The 10,905-nt window shown below is 40.3% G+C and overlaps 1 protein-coding gene across 2 annotated transcripts in view; it reads right to left on the bottom strand.

Annotated features, from left to right (window-relative positions):
- Positions 1 to 10,905, bottom strand: part of LOC135204745 (zinc finger protein 300-like) — a 362,981-nt gene that overhangs the window by 269,725 nt on the left and 82,351 nt on the right. Inside the window, exon 1 of one of the 2 annotated variants that reach the window (XM_064234909.1) lies at positions 10,187 to 10,421. The exons of the other annotated variant lie outside the window; for it this stretch is intronic. The gene's annotated coding sequence lies outside the window, so the exon portion shown is untranslated. Of the gene's footprint in view, positions 1 to 10,186; positions 10,422 to 10,905 lie in introns of those variants that run through there. 2 annotated transcript variants of the gene reach the window in all.

Here is a 10,905-nt window from a genome sequence, read left to right on the forward strand (position 1 = left end):
GAATTAATGGGCATGTAATGTATAGCTTCATTGATTCAAAAAGGTTTTGGATGAACCTTTAGTGTTTTGTTTTATTGTCATTCCCTCTCTCCCTTTGCTAGAGAGATGGACATTCATCTATTAATCTACAGACTTCTAGATTATAGACAAGGTACAGTACTTAGTTATGTAGCTCACCTGCATCGAACGCCCATTCAGCATGTGACGATTTGCCAACCTTCCCTCTGCCTTACGGGCGAGGAAGGGTATAAAAAAAAGAAAGGGAGGAGGAGGCCAGTCACTCACACTCTCTTTGTAACTCAGAACACCTTAGGCGAGATACTACCTGTCCCTCTAGGGGAGCTGGGTGAGCTACACAACTTGTTGAGCAGCCACCACAGGAAGGAAAAGGTGTCCATGGACCCATGGTCAACGTCCCGAAGGTAGAAGGATGTGAAAATGGTCTTTCATGAACACACTCTTACCCTTAGTACTATTGGAACCGACAGTTTCTTCCAGAATGCGAGGGACAGACCATGCCCCCAACCCTCTAAGCTCTTACTCAGAAAGTACTCCTATCTACCTCGTCAAAAGTAGAGTATGCTCCTTTGATTTTCTAATGAATCCAGAAAGAAACCATTTCCTTGGACACTTCTTCCTTGGTCGAGCCAGTACTAACAAAGAGTCATCAACATTGAGGACAGAGATGCCAAAACATCTCTAGATAGCACCACAACACTCGAACTGGACACAGTAGCATATTGTCTTGATCACTACCAGTAAAGTTCTCTAGGAAGGGGATCAAAAAAACTTGAATCTGATGTCGGGGACTGACGGATTCTGAGTCTTTGCTACAAATTCTGGGACAAATTAGAGCAGATTGTCATCCCTTCAAGTGTTCAACATCAAAAGAAAGTCCATGAGGTTCACTAAATCTCTTTGCCAATGCCAGGGTAAGCAAGAACACAATTTTGAAGGTCAGATCTCTGTCTGACGACGCTCGTAAAGGCTAGGGTGCACAAGTCAGGCTCCGTAAGGCAAGAGTCACATCCCACTCAGGGGGACTGAATTCCCAGGGAGGGCAAAACTGTTTGAAGCATCTCAACAGCATGGAGATCTCCACAAGGAAGAGAAATTGGCACCCTTTAAGCAAAGGATTAGTCTAAGGGCAGCTGTGTAGCTCCTGACAGCTGTGACAGCGAAGAAAGACTAGAAAGTCTGCTACCTGCTGAAGAGGAGATTCTACCAGAGAGATACCCCATCAATGACACCAATCACAGAAGACGACCCATTTCCCTTAGTACACAGCCGCTGAAGATTTACAAAGGTATCCAGAAATCTTGGTCGTTGTGTGACGAGAAAAAACCTTTTGATCACAAGAGATGGTGGATAGTCTCCAGGCATGAAGTGACAGTTCTCTCACAGCCTGGCGATACCTCTCTATGAACGGCTGGTACGGCAGGTTGTGCCAAGGGGGAATCTCTCTTGGTACCCAAGAAAGTAGAGCTAGCAGGTTTGAATAACACTCGGCATGTGGCCACTTGGGAGCTAGCAGGAGCATCCTGAGATTTGGGGTGCTCATGACCCTGTTGATCACCCAGTGAATCAGACAAAATGGAGGAAAAGCGTAGGCCTTGGAGATTGTCCCATGGGTGTTGTAAAGCCTCTCCTAATGCCGGCCCTGGGTGCGGCACAAAAGAACAGAACACCAGGAGCTTTCCATTGTGCCAGGTTGCAAAGAGGCCTATACCTGATAAGCCCCGCAAAATCGAACAATCTTTCTGTGATGTCTTGAGTGTAGAGGACCATTCTGTCCCTATGTCTGGACCCTGGCAACTGAGCTCATCTGCCGCTCTGTTCTGGTTCCCCAGGATTTACCTGGCTGACAGATGTACTGAGTGTGCTGCCGTCCACTCGTGAACCTGCACCACCACCATGTGGAGCTGAAGGGAAAGCAATTCACATACTGGTTGACTTACACCATTACTGTACAGTTGCATTGTTGATATACCACCTTGAGATCCAGAATATTGACGGGAAGGTGTACAAAACCAGCAACTCTTCAAGGTGTGCATCCTCTCTCTCGGTTGATGTATTAAAAAACAGAAGCATCTCGGGATTGGGAGTGCCTAATGGCACTACTATTACAATGTTCCTGTCGTCTAACCAATAGGATAAGTCCTTCCTTTTCCTCCGAGAAAGGAATCAGGTAGAATGGGGAGTTCCTAATGGGAGACCAAAACTTCTTCATTCTCCACTGAACAAACCAAAGGTGAAGCTGCTCATGAGGGATCAGCTTCTGCAAGGATGATGGGTGACCGAGAATGACTTGCTACTGCCAAGCTGGTTTTTCCTATTGAGACAGGAATAACTGCATTGCTTCTCTGTACTTGCTAATATGCAAGTCTGAGGGGTAGGCTCTTGCTGCTTCCACATCTGTCTGCATGGCCGGATATGAGATACTTTACCCTCTGCTTGGGTGTAAGATCAGACTTCTCAAATTGATTGCTACACAAAGGTCCTGACAAAACACACAAAATCAGTCTATGTCCAGGAGCAACTATGACCAAGATCTTGCCAGGACTAGCTAATCATTGAGATAACTCAAAAGACATATCCAAGGTGAAATGGCCCATGGACCAAACTGAACAAGGACAAACAAGCAGCAAGCGGTTCAGAGCCCGAAACAAAGTGCTCTGAATCAAAGATGAAGCACAGGTACTTGGAAGAGGACCGGTGGATGGGTATTTGAAAATATGCATCCTTGAGGTCTTGGCCTAGAGAAAGCATACAATAAAATCTCAAGAGAAGTGTTGTTTTGGTGTCTGAGGAAGAGGAAAGTCCCAGAAAAGTAATAACAGCAGTTGGGAATCAGAAAACATTTTTGTTTGTGCTGGTCATGGGTGTGTTAAGTGAAGAGATCAGGAATGAAGAGCTGTGGGAGTTGTTGTATGCTGATGATCTGGTGATTACTGCCGAAACTATGGAAGACTTACAGAGCAGGGTTGGAGAGTGGCAGGAGTCTTAAGAGAGGGGTACCTTAAAGATATAGGCAGTATAGTAATACAAGGAAGAAGAGGCTTGATTATAAAACAGGTGGAAAAGTTTAAATACTTAGGATCTACATTAAGCCAAGAGGGAGGATGTGAGGCTGAAGTTGACAGTAAGATAAAAGCTACATGGTGGAAGGGGAGAGAGGTAACTGGAGTAGTATATGATAAGAAAATGCCAATCAAGTTGAAAGTCAAGATCTATAGGACAGTGGTAAGACATAGTGTTAATGTATGGAGCAGAATCATGGGCTCTAAGAAGAAAACAGGGAGTAAAGCTAGAGAGAGCAGAGATGAGAATGCTGAGGTGGATTATGGGAATATCGCTGCTTGAGAGATTGGAAAATGCTGAAGTAAGAAGAAGGGCAGGCTTAGTAAAGATTACAGAGGTGATAAGAGTGTCACGATTGAGATGGTATGGGTCATGTGTTGAGGACGGATGACGAGGAGGGAGTAAAGAGGGCTTGGGAGGAACCTGTTAGAGGAAGAATATTGAGAGGAAGACAAAGAATTAGATGGTGAGATTAAGTGAAGGAAGACATAGACAGAAGAGGTTTGGTAGAGGATGATACCTTTGATAGAAGACAGCCAAGAAGGTGTATGTATCAGGCAAATGACCATTTAACCCCTTTGCTACTGATAGTTTGTTTGGGGATACACGGAGTACCGCCAATTAAGACCATTGCATGGTACTGGATACAGTTCTAGACCTCGTTATGATTCAGTAATTTTGGTTTGAAGGGTTTGGAGCAGAACAAACAGCATCAAGTGCTCAGGAAGGTGGTTTGCACTGCCAAGCATACAATGAAGCAAAACAAACTTTATTGCTTTCTTCCAAAATTCAGACATTTAAATATATACTGTGTATACATACAAATACACATACACACACACACACACACACACACACACACACACACACACACACACACACACATATATATATATATATATATATATATATATATATATATATATATATATATATATATATATATATATATATATATATATATATATATATATATATATATATATATATATATATATACAATGTAGCATGAAGGAACACGTGCTTGAGAATATCCTTAAATCCATGGTAGAAAGATGAGTGAATACTGGGGACTTGGAACAAAGACTTTTGTAGTTTATTCTACATTTTCAAGGCCACACTGAATATAGAAGAAGATGACAGACCTTTATATACAAAAACAGAAAATGGGGGCCAGGGTTGCAGTTTGTTATTCTGGGTGGTGTGTTCTTTAAGCAGAAGAGACAAGGAAAGAGGCTAAAGGGATAATCCAGGATGGTGATTTAAATTCGTTGTTGACTTTTACAGATGGTACAAGATTATTAATTGTATGCAAGAACTCAGGAATGCTTACATTTTCTTTTACAATACAAAAACAGTCATCTACACATTTAACACAAAACTCCTTAGAGAATAAATTTCTTGGAATGAGTCTAGACTCTAAGAACTCCATGTAAATATTTGACAAAAGTGGCGAAAGAGGGTTACCCATAGCCATACCAAATATTTGTTAATAAAAATTACCAGTAAATGTGAACTTACAATTTTTTTATACAAAGGAGGTAAGTCATCAATTGGAACTTTACTAAATAAAGATGTTATATCAAAACTGGTTAATTTGTCAGTACTGGATAATTCAATATGGGCGAGTCTAGTACAGAAATCATATAATGTACTGTTTTATTACTTAATTAACACTCTTCAATTAACTTTTGAACACATTAATAATGGAAGAAAGGGGGACTTTTTTGGGTTGACTAGAACGAATTATCCTGAGTCTCCTAATTTCTTATGGGGATATTTGTTTCATATATTCCGAACATATTGTATTTCAAACAGCCTTCTGGAATGGATTAAGCTTGAAGTCTGAGGTACTACTGTATCTATTGTAAGGGGTAAAACAAAATTCTCTGGAGGCAGAGTTAGCCGGGCAGGAAACATGCGAAGTCTTCCGTTATTCAATTTCAATTTGGGGTGAACAAAGAATAATTGAACACCTTACAAATTAGAAAATGCATATTAGAAGAAAAAAACGCAAATTGTCTGAAGAAAATCATTCTGTGTCATCGTAGAGGCCAGTGGGGCAGGTGTGATTGAACAGAAGACCACAGACTTCTGTTATGCCGTGGGGTAAACAGAAAGATGATAATGAGTCTAATGAAAATTCTCACAAAGGCAAAAGTAGAGGACGAGACATGGGTCTTATGCGAGAATTCCTGAGCCAACCAGAGACCTAAGTCTGTGATGGCCGGGCTTAGAGATTCAGATTGGTAATTAATCCTCGATAGACGAGAATCAATACTAAGATGAACAGAATCTCAGAGAGAAGTCAGTACTCTGCCTCTCGCTCGACTCCTTATACTGCGTTGCTGGGTAATGCATTCCATGACGGAATGCATTCGGCTAAAACCATCAAGCGCAAAAAAGATACACTCGAGAATCTGCATTTCAACTATTTGAAAATGGCTTGGTCTTGTTAGTTAAGTAGTCACTGAGTAGGGAAAGACCCTCTCTCCTTTACCCCTCTTTAACCGCTAATAAATTGGTCCGTCAGCTGTTAAGCACTTACAAGGTATTCCGCACCGGGGAAAGGTCTTACAGACAACAGACAGACAGACCAAACTACTGTTTTTTGTAGTAAGATTCTGTACCAGATTATTATTCTGAGTAGGATGCCTGCCTCTATTGTTACTTCTGTAATCTGTTCGTTTATGTTAATTGCTGTCGAGTAGTTCTTGAACAGACTGTTTAAGCTGGTAGTTATCATTGTTAGAACTACACTGTAACAAGTATGAATTTCTGGAAATAAACGTTTCTTTAGGATCAAGGTTTTTGGTGACTGACAGAGTAGAAGCCTTCAGTGTTAGGAACACTTCTTTGGAAATGCTTTTCGCTTATATTGGATGTAGCTAAATGTAAGCTTATTTCTTAACTGAAATTTGTAGATATTCTATTTCATGTGTGTGGTGTTTTGTAGTTATATTCAAACTATTGTCAATCTTTGTTTATTATGGAATTTCTATCTCAGAGTTTTAGTGAGTTTGTATATTTTGTTGTTTTCAGTTTCTTGAACCTCGTCGCCTTGTACTACTAGCATGGTACTCATCATTGGTTCTCTGGTCTTGGAGTACTGACCATCTATAAGTCCTTACAGTAATGGTCAACCTAAGTTGTAGTCTTTAGTGTTACATAAATTTAAAGCTTTAAGTTGGTTTAAAGTGTTTTGTGACATCAACTTGAACTTTATATCTAATTTTAATAAAGTGTGACGTGAGTAACAGTATCTGTGTCTTTTCTACATCTTGTCCCTGTGGCTTTGAAGACAATGGCAGCTACAGAACCAAGAAATAAGAAGGCTTTATGGAAATAAAATGATGTCTCCCCATGTGACACATACATAGGCCTCATGACTCTGCAAGAATATAATTGGGTAAAGAAGCCACCGGATAAATATAAGAGACCAGAAAAAATGACTCTAGGCCTAGAACAATCCGTCACAAGCAGTTCTCCTTCTCTGGTCTACATTGTCCAATACGAGAATAGTACCTATGTAGAAACTCAAAAAAGGGTCAGTCTTCATATTTCACAATAAATAAAACCAACACTCGGTGAGCAAATCCATAATTAAAAAACAAGAGAGAGAGAGAGAGAGAGAGAGAGAGAGAGAGAGAGAGAGAGAGAGAGAGAGAGAGAGAGAGAATTCAAAAACAAAAGAGAGAGAGAGACTTTTTATCTTTGTTTTCAAGATTTTAATTCCATATTCCAATCTGGTTCGTTATGAGAAATGAATGAAGTACAATGAATAATCATGATGAATGAACAGGTTCATTTCTGTGAACAGAGACAAACGTTTCAGTCACTGATGCTGTAATAAATTCAACCACAAACCTCCTACATTTGTACTAATGTATGAAGCGAAATGGACGTCACATTCTTAACACCTAAAACATGACCAATTTATTTTCAGTTAGGCCTACTTATTAGCCACCGCCTACCACACCAGAACGGTAGTAATACATTCTAATATTATGATCTCCCTGCAGAGAGAGAGAGAGAGAGAGAGAGAGAGAGAGAGAGAGAGAGAGAGAGAGAGAGAGAGAGAAAATGGTCATCGTCTTCCACTCCATCTGGGCATCAGTGCCCTAAAATGAAAATATTTCAGATTAATAATCAATTAATAATGTGAACAACCCAGACATCCAAATACACACATAAGAGCAAACCTAATAAATACGACGCTGGATTAATAGAGCAGAAAACACAAAAAAGAAAAGCATATATTTTTTCAGAAAAGAATAGGCTGTGCTGTATTAATTACCCTACAAATAAAACAATCCTTATCAGGAGATTATTATGTTGTAATGCTTTTCAAGCACTAACAGAAAGAAATATATGAACTTGATGCAAAAATCATCAGACAAGAATAGCATCAAATTAGGTCTCGAAAATGAAAAAAAAAAAAAAGTCACATTGGACTTGATAGAAGCATTAACGTCTTCTAGATAAGGATAACCGGATTATTAAATACTATATATAAATGACAATAGACTAAGTACGTATCACACGACTATGGCCAGCTCTGCTCTGCTCTGCTCTGCTCAGCGGGTCTCTTTCGCTACTGCTGACCTCATGACATCGGCAGCGTTTGACTCTAAACATCGCCCCGTGACTACCATCTCACTCCAATTCTTCCTTCTTCACTACTCTTTCTTAGAATACACATACACACACACACACACACACACACACACACACACACACACACACATATATATATATATATATATATGATATATATATATATATATATATATATATATATATAGTTTCAGGAATTCTTTCGGGGCCAAACCGACTTATTATCCTTCAGACTGACAGATATATATATATACATATTATATATATTATATATATATATATATATATATATATATATGTGTGTGTGTGTGTGTGTGTGTGTGTGTGTGTGTGTGTGTGTGTATTATATGCTATTACAATTACACTATAACAGAACATTTTCCACTAGAAAATAACTATCTCAACTGATATTAATTTCATCTTGAAAGAATTCATTCATATTTTTTGACGGCAATCTTTCTTTTCATTCTCCATAATTACTGAGAATTACCGATATTCAGTTTCACACTATTTAGAGGACTAAGGCATAACTGCTTCCATTATGGGAGCATCATGGTATGAATCATCAATATTCTGAAATTGCATTGCATAGTCGTCCTTGGCAGTTCAATAAGCTGCGTTTTATCCAGTTTGGAAGTAAGATCGATTTGGCTTACAAGCAAATCCTTAGGAGGCAACAGGGATGATATCATATACTGCCATTTCGTTGGTATTTGATTCATATGAGACCCAATGGCTGACTGGGTTCTTTCAGTCTGAAGGATAATAAGTCGGTTTGGCCACGAAAGAATACCTGAAACTATAGCCATGCCATGCTGGAGAATTTTGGCTGGCTTGCAACATTGTCGTTTTGCAACGACATTGCAATATATTGTCATTTCTCACGTATTTCAGTGATCAGAATGTTAATATTGAATTCTTCCAGTCTGAAGGAATTGTCGGTTCGTCCGACAAAAAAAAAAAAAAAAATGATGATATCTATAGCCTTCCCATTATAGTATTGTGCAATTTCAGTGATCAGAATGGCAGCACACTGAATTTTATCCAGTGTGAAGGAAAAGTATGTGATTAAGACAAATAAACAGTGACACATTCATTGTAAACATAAAAAAAGAAAAAATAGTACGAATAATGCCACTGCCATTCTCTGAATCTCTCTGGTCGGAAAAAACGGAGAGAGAGAGAGAGAGAGAGAGAGAGAGAGAGAGAGAGAGAGAAGAGACTTGCATGTTAATATCTAACTGCAAGTGTTGTTAATGCATCACCACACGAGAGAGAGAGAGAGAGAGAGAGAGAGAGAGAGAGAGAGAGAGAGAGAGAGAGAGAAAATTGCAGAAAAGTACTACATACGTTCATGCAACACGCCAAACCGCGAACGTTAACCCCCCAAACTGATGACAAACTCACGCTAACCGACAAATCCTTCCGCCGCCCACCCACACCCTCTCTATCAACCCCCCCCCCCCCCCCCCCCCCACCCCACCCCAAAGGAAAGGGACGGATATGTTTTTGTGGAGGTTGACGAAGGCAGCGTGTTTGGGACGGAGAGAGAGAGAGAGAGAGAGAGAGAGAGAGAGAGAGGAGAGAGAGAGGGGGGGGGTTGTTGTTGTTGTTGTTGTTGCATCTGGGCTATCGTTCCAAGTCCTTTGTGGACATTATGGATTCATATTTTCCAATATTCTTCATAAATTACCCTTCAAGATTATTTGACCTTGAATGGTTGTCAGATACAGATACCAATAGAAACTACTTCCCTATGAAACAAATTGATGATTTTCTTAGTTTATAGCCTTTCTTATGGGGACTGTTCCAAGCTAAGTCATTGAGGTGCTGCTCATAGGAAAAGCATCCATTGTTTAGAAACAAGCTGCCAAGCATCCAGTGGCCGTGTGTGTGTGTGTGTGTGTGTGTGTGTGTGAGAGAGAGAGAGAGAGAGAGGAGAGAAGAGAGGAGCCCCTCACAGGGTACCTATGTCATTTGAAACGAGTAGGTAGTACCAAGATACTTCCAACTGAGGAGGATTCCTTTTTTACGTTCTATCATTACGAGACGACGATGAAGCAGAATACAATAACTGGGTCTAAAGGGAGATAGACAAGAAAGAAGGGACAAACACGTAATGGGAACCGTGAGCCCCAGATTTGCGAAAAAATCGTCACTTTCTCCCTCATTTTCCCTCCAAATCGTCGATTTTTGCCTCATTCTCCTTGAAAATCGTCGCTTTCTTCCTGAAAATCTCGGTTCAAAATCGTTTCTCCAACGCTCTCAACATTTCAAAATCGTTCAAACACTCTTTCCCCAACAATCGTCTCTCCCTCACTCCCTCATTCTCTACGTCACTCTCTCTCTCTCTCTCTCTCTCTGTCACTGTTCTTCTTCTCTCTCTCTCTATGAGGCCACTGGGTGCTTGTTTTGAAACAATGAATAATGTAAAAACAAAATACAAAGGTATTGAATTAAACAGAATTCTTTAACCGTTAAACCTCACCTTAGACGACGACTTGATGTGGTGGAAATGGCTGCTGTTATGTCGCCAAGATCGGTTCAAATCAAACTGTAGTACTTACTAAGTAAACTATTCCTTCCAGGCTGTATGAAACACCAGTCATGATGATTTATGGGATAATATTCCAAGAAAATAGATGACGACGCATCATCGTCTTAACAACTTGGTCTCTTGGTTCCTTCCTTGCTTTCATAAACAGAAAATGGACAGTTTTCGTTTAAATACTTACCATACGCCCTCCTTCCCTTAACTATATGGACAAAGCCGCCTGGTCGTGACAGTTTAGTCTTTTTTTCCCCAGGGTTTTCCTTTTTTTTTTGTTCTTTTTTGTTTTTTTTGCTCTGTCAAATAGAAACACTGATGACGATGCCGCTGCCGCTAGGCTGGCCGCTGCTGATGACTGAAACTGACTGGCCAGCCACCAGGCCAGCTGCGGGTGGGTTGGCAGCTTACGGTGCTCTCTCTCTCTCTCTCTCTCTCTACTCACCCGGTGTCGTATTATTTCATGGCTGCTTGAAGTAGTTGTCACTTCTCCTCCTTTGGGACTAAGGACTGTCCCCCTTTCCTTCATGCTGGATGTGTTGTCGAAAAATTTATGGGGTTGGAGCGTCAACATATACTAAAATATCTGAAGGTTTCAGATTATGGGAGACCATTTTCAATAAGCCCGCTGCAAGGATATGTCTCTGATCCCAATTACT

The sequence above is a fragment of the Macrobrachium nipponense genome, chromosome 47 (assembly GCF_015104395.2).
Source record: "Macrobrachium nipponense isolate FS-2020 chromosome 47, ASM1510439v2, whole genome shotgun sequence".
Lineage (NCBI taxonomy): Eukaryota > Metazoa > Arthropoda > Malacostraca > Decapoda > Palaemonidae > Macrobrachium > Macrobrachium nipponense.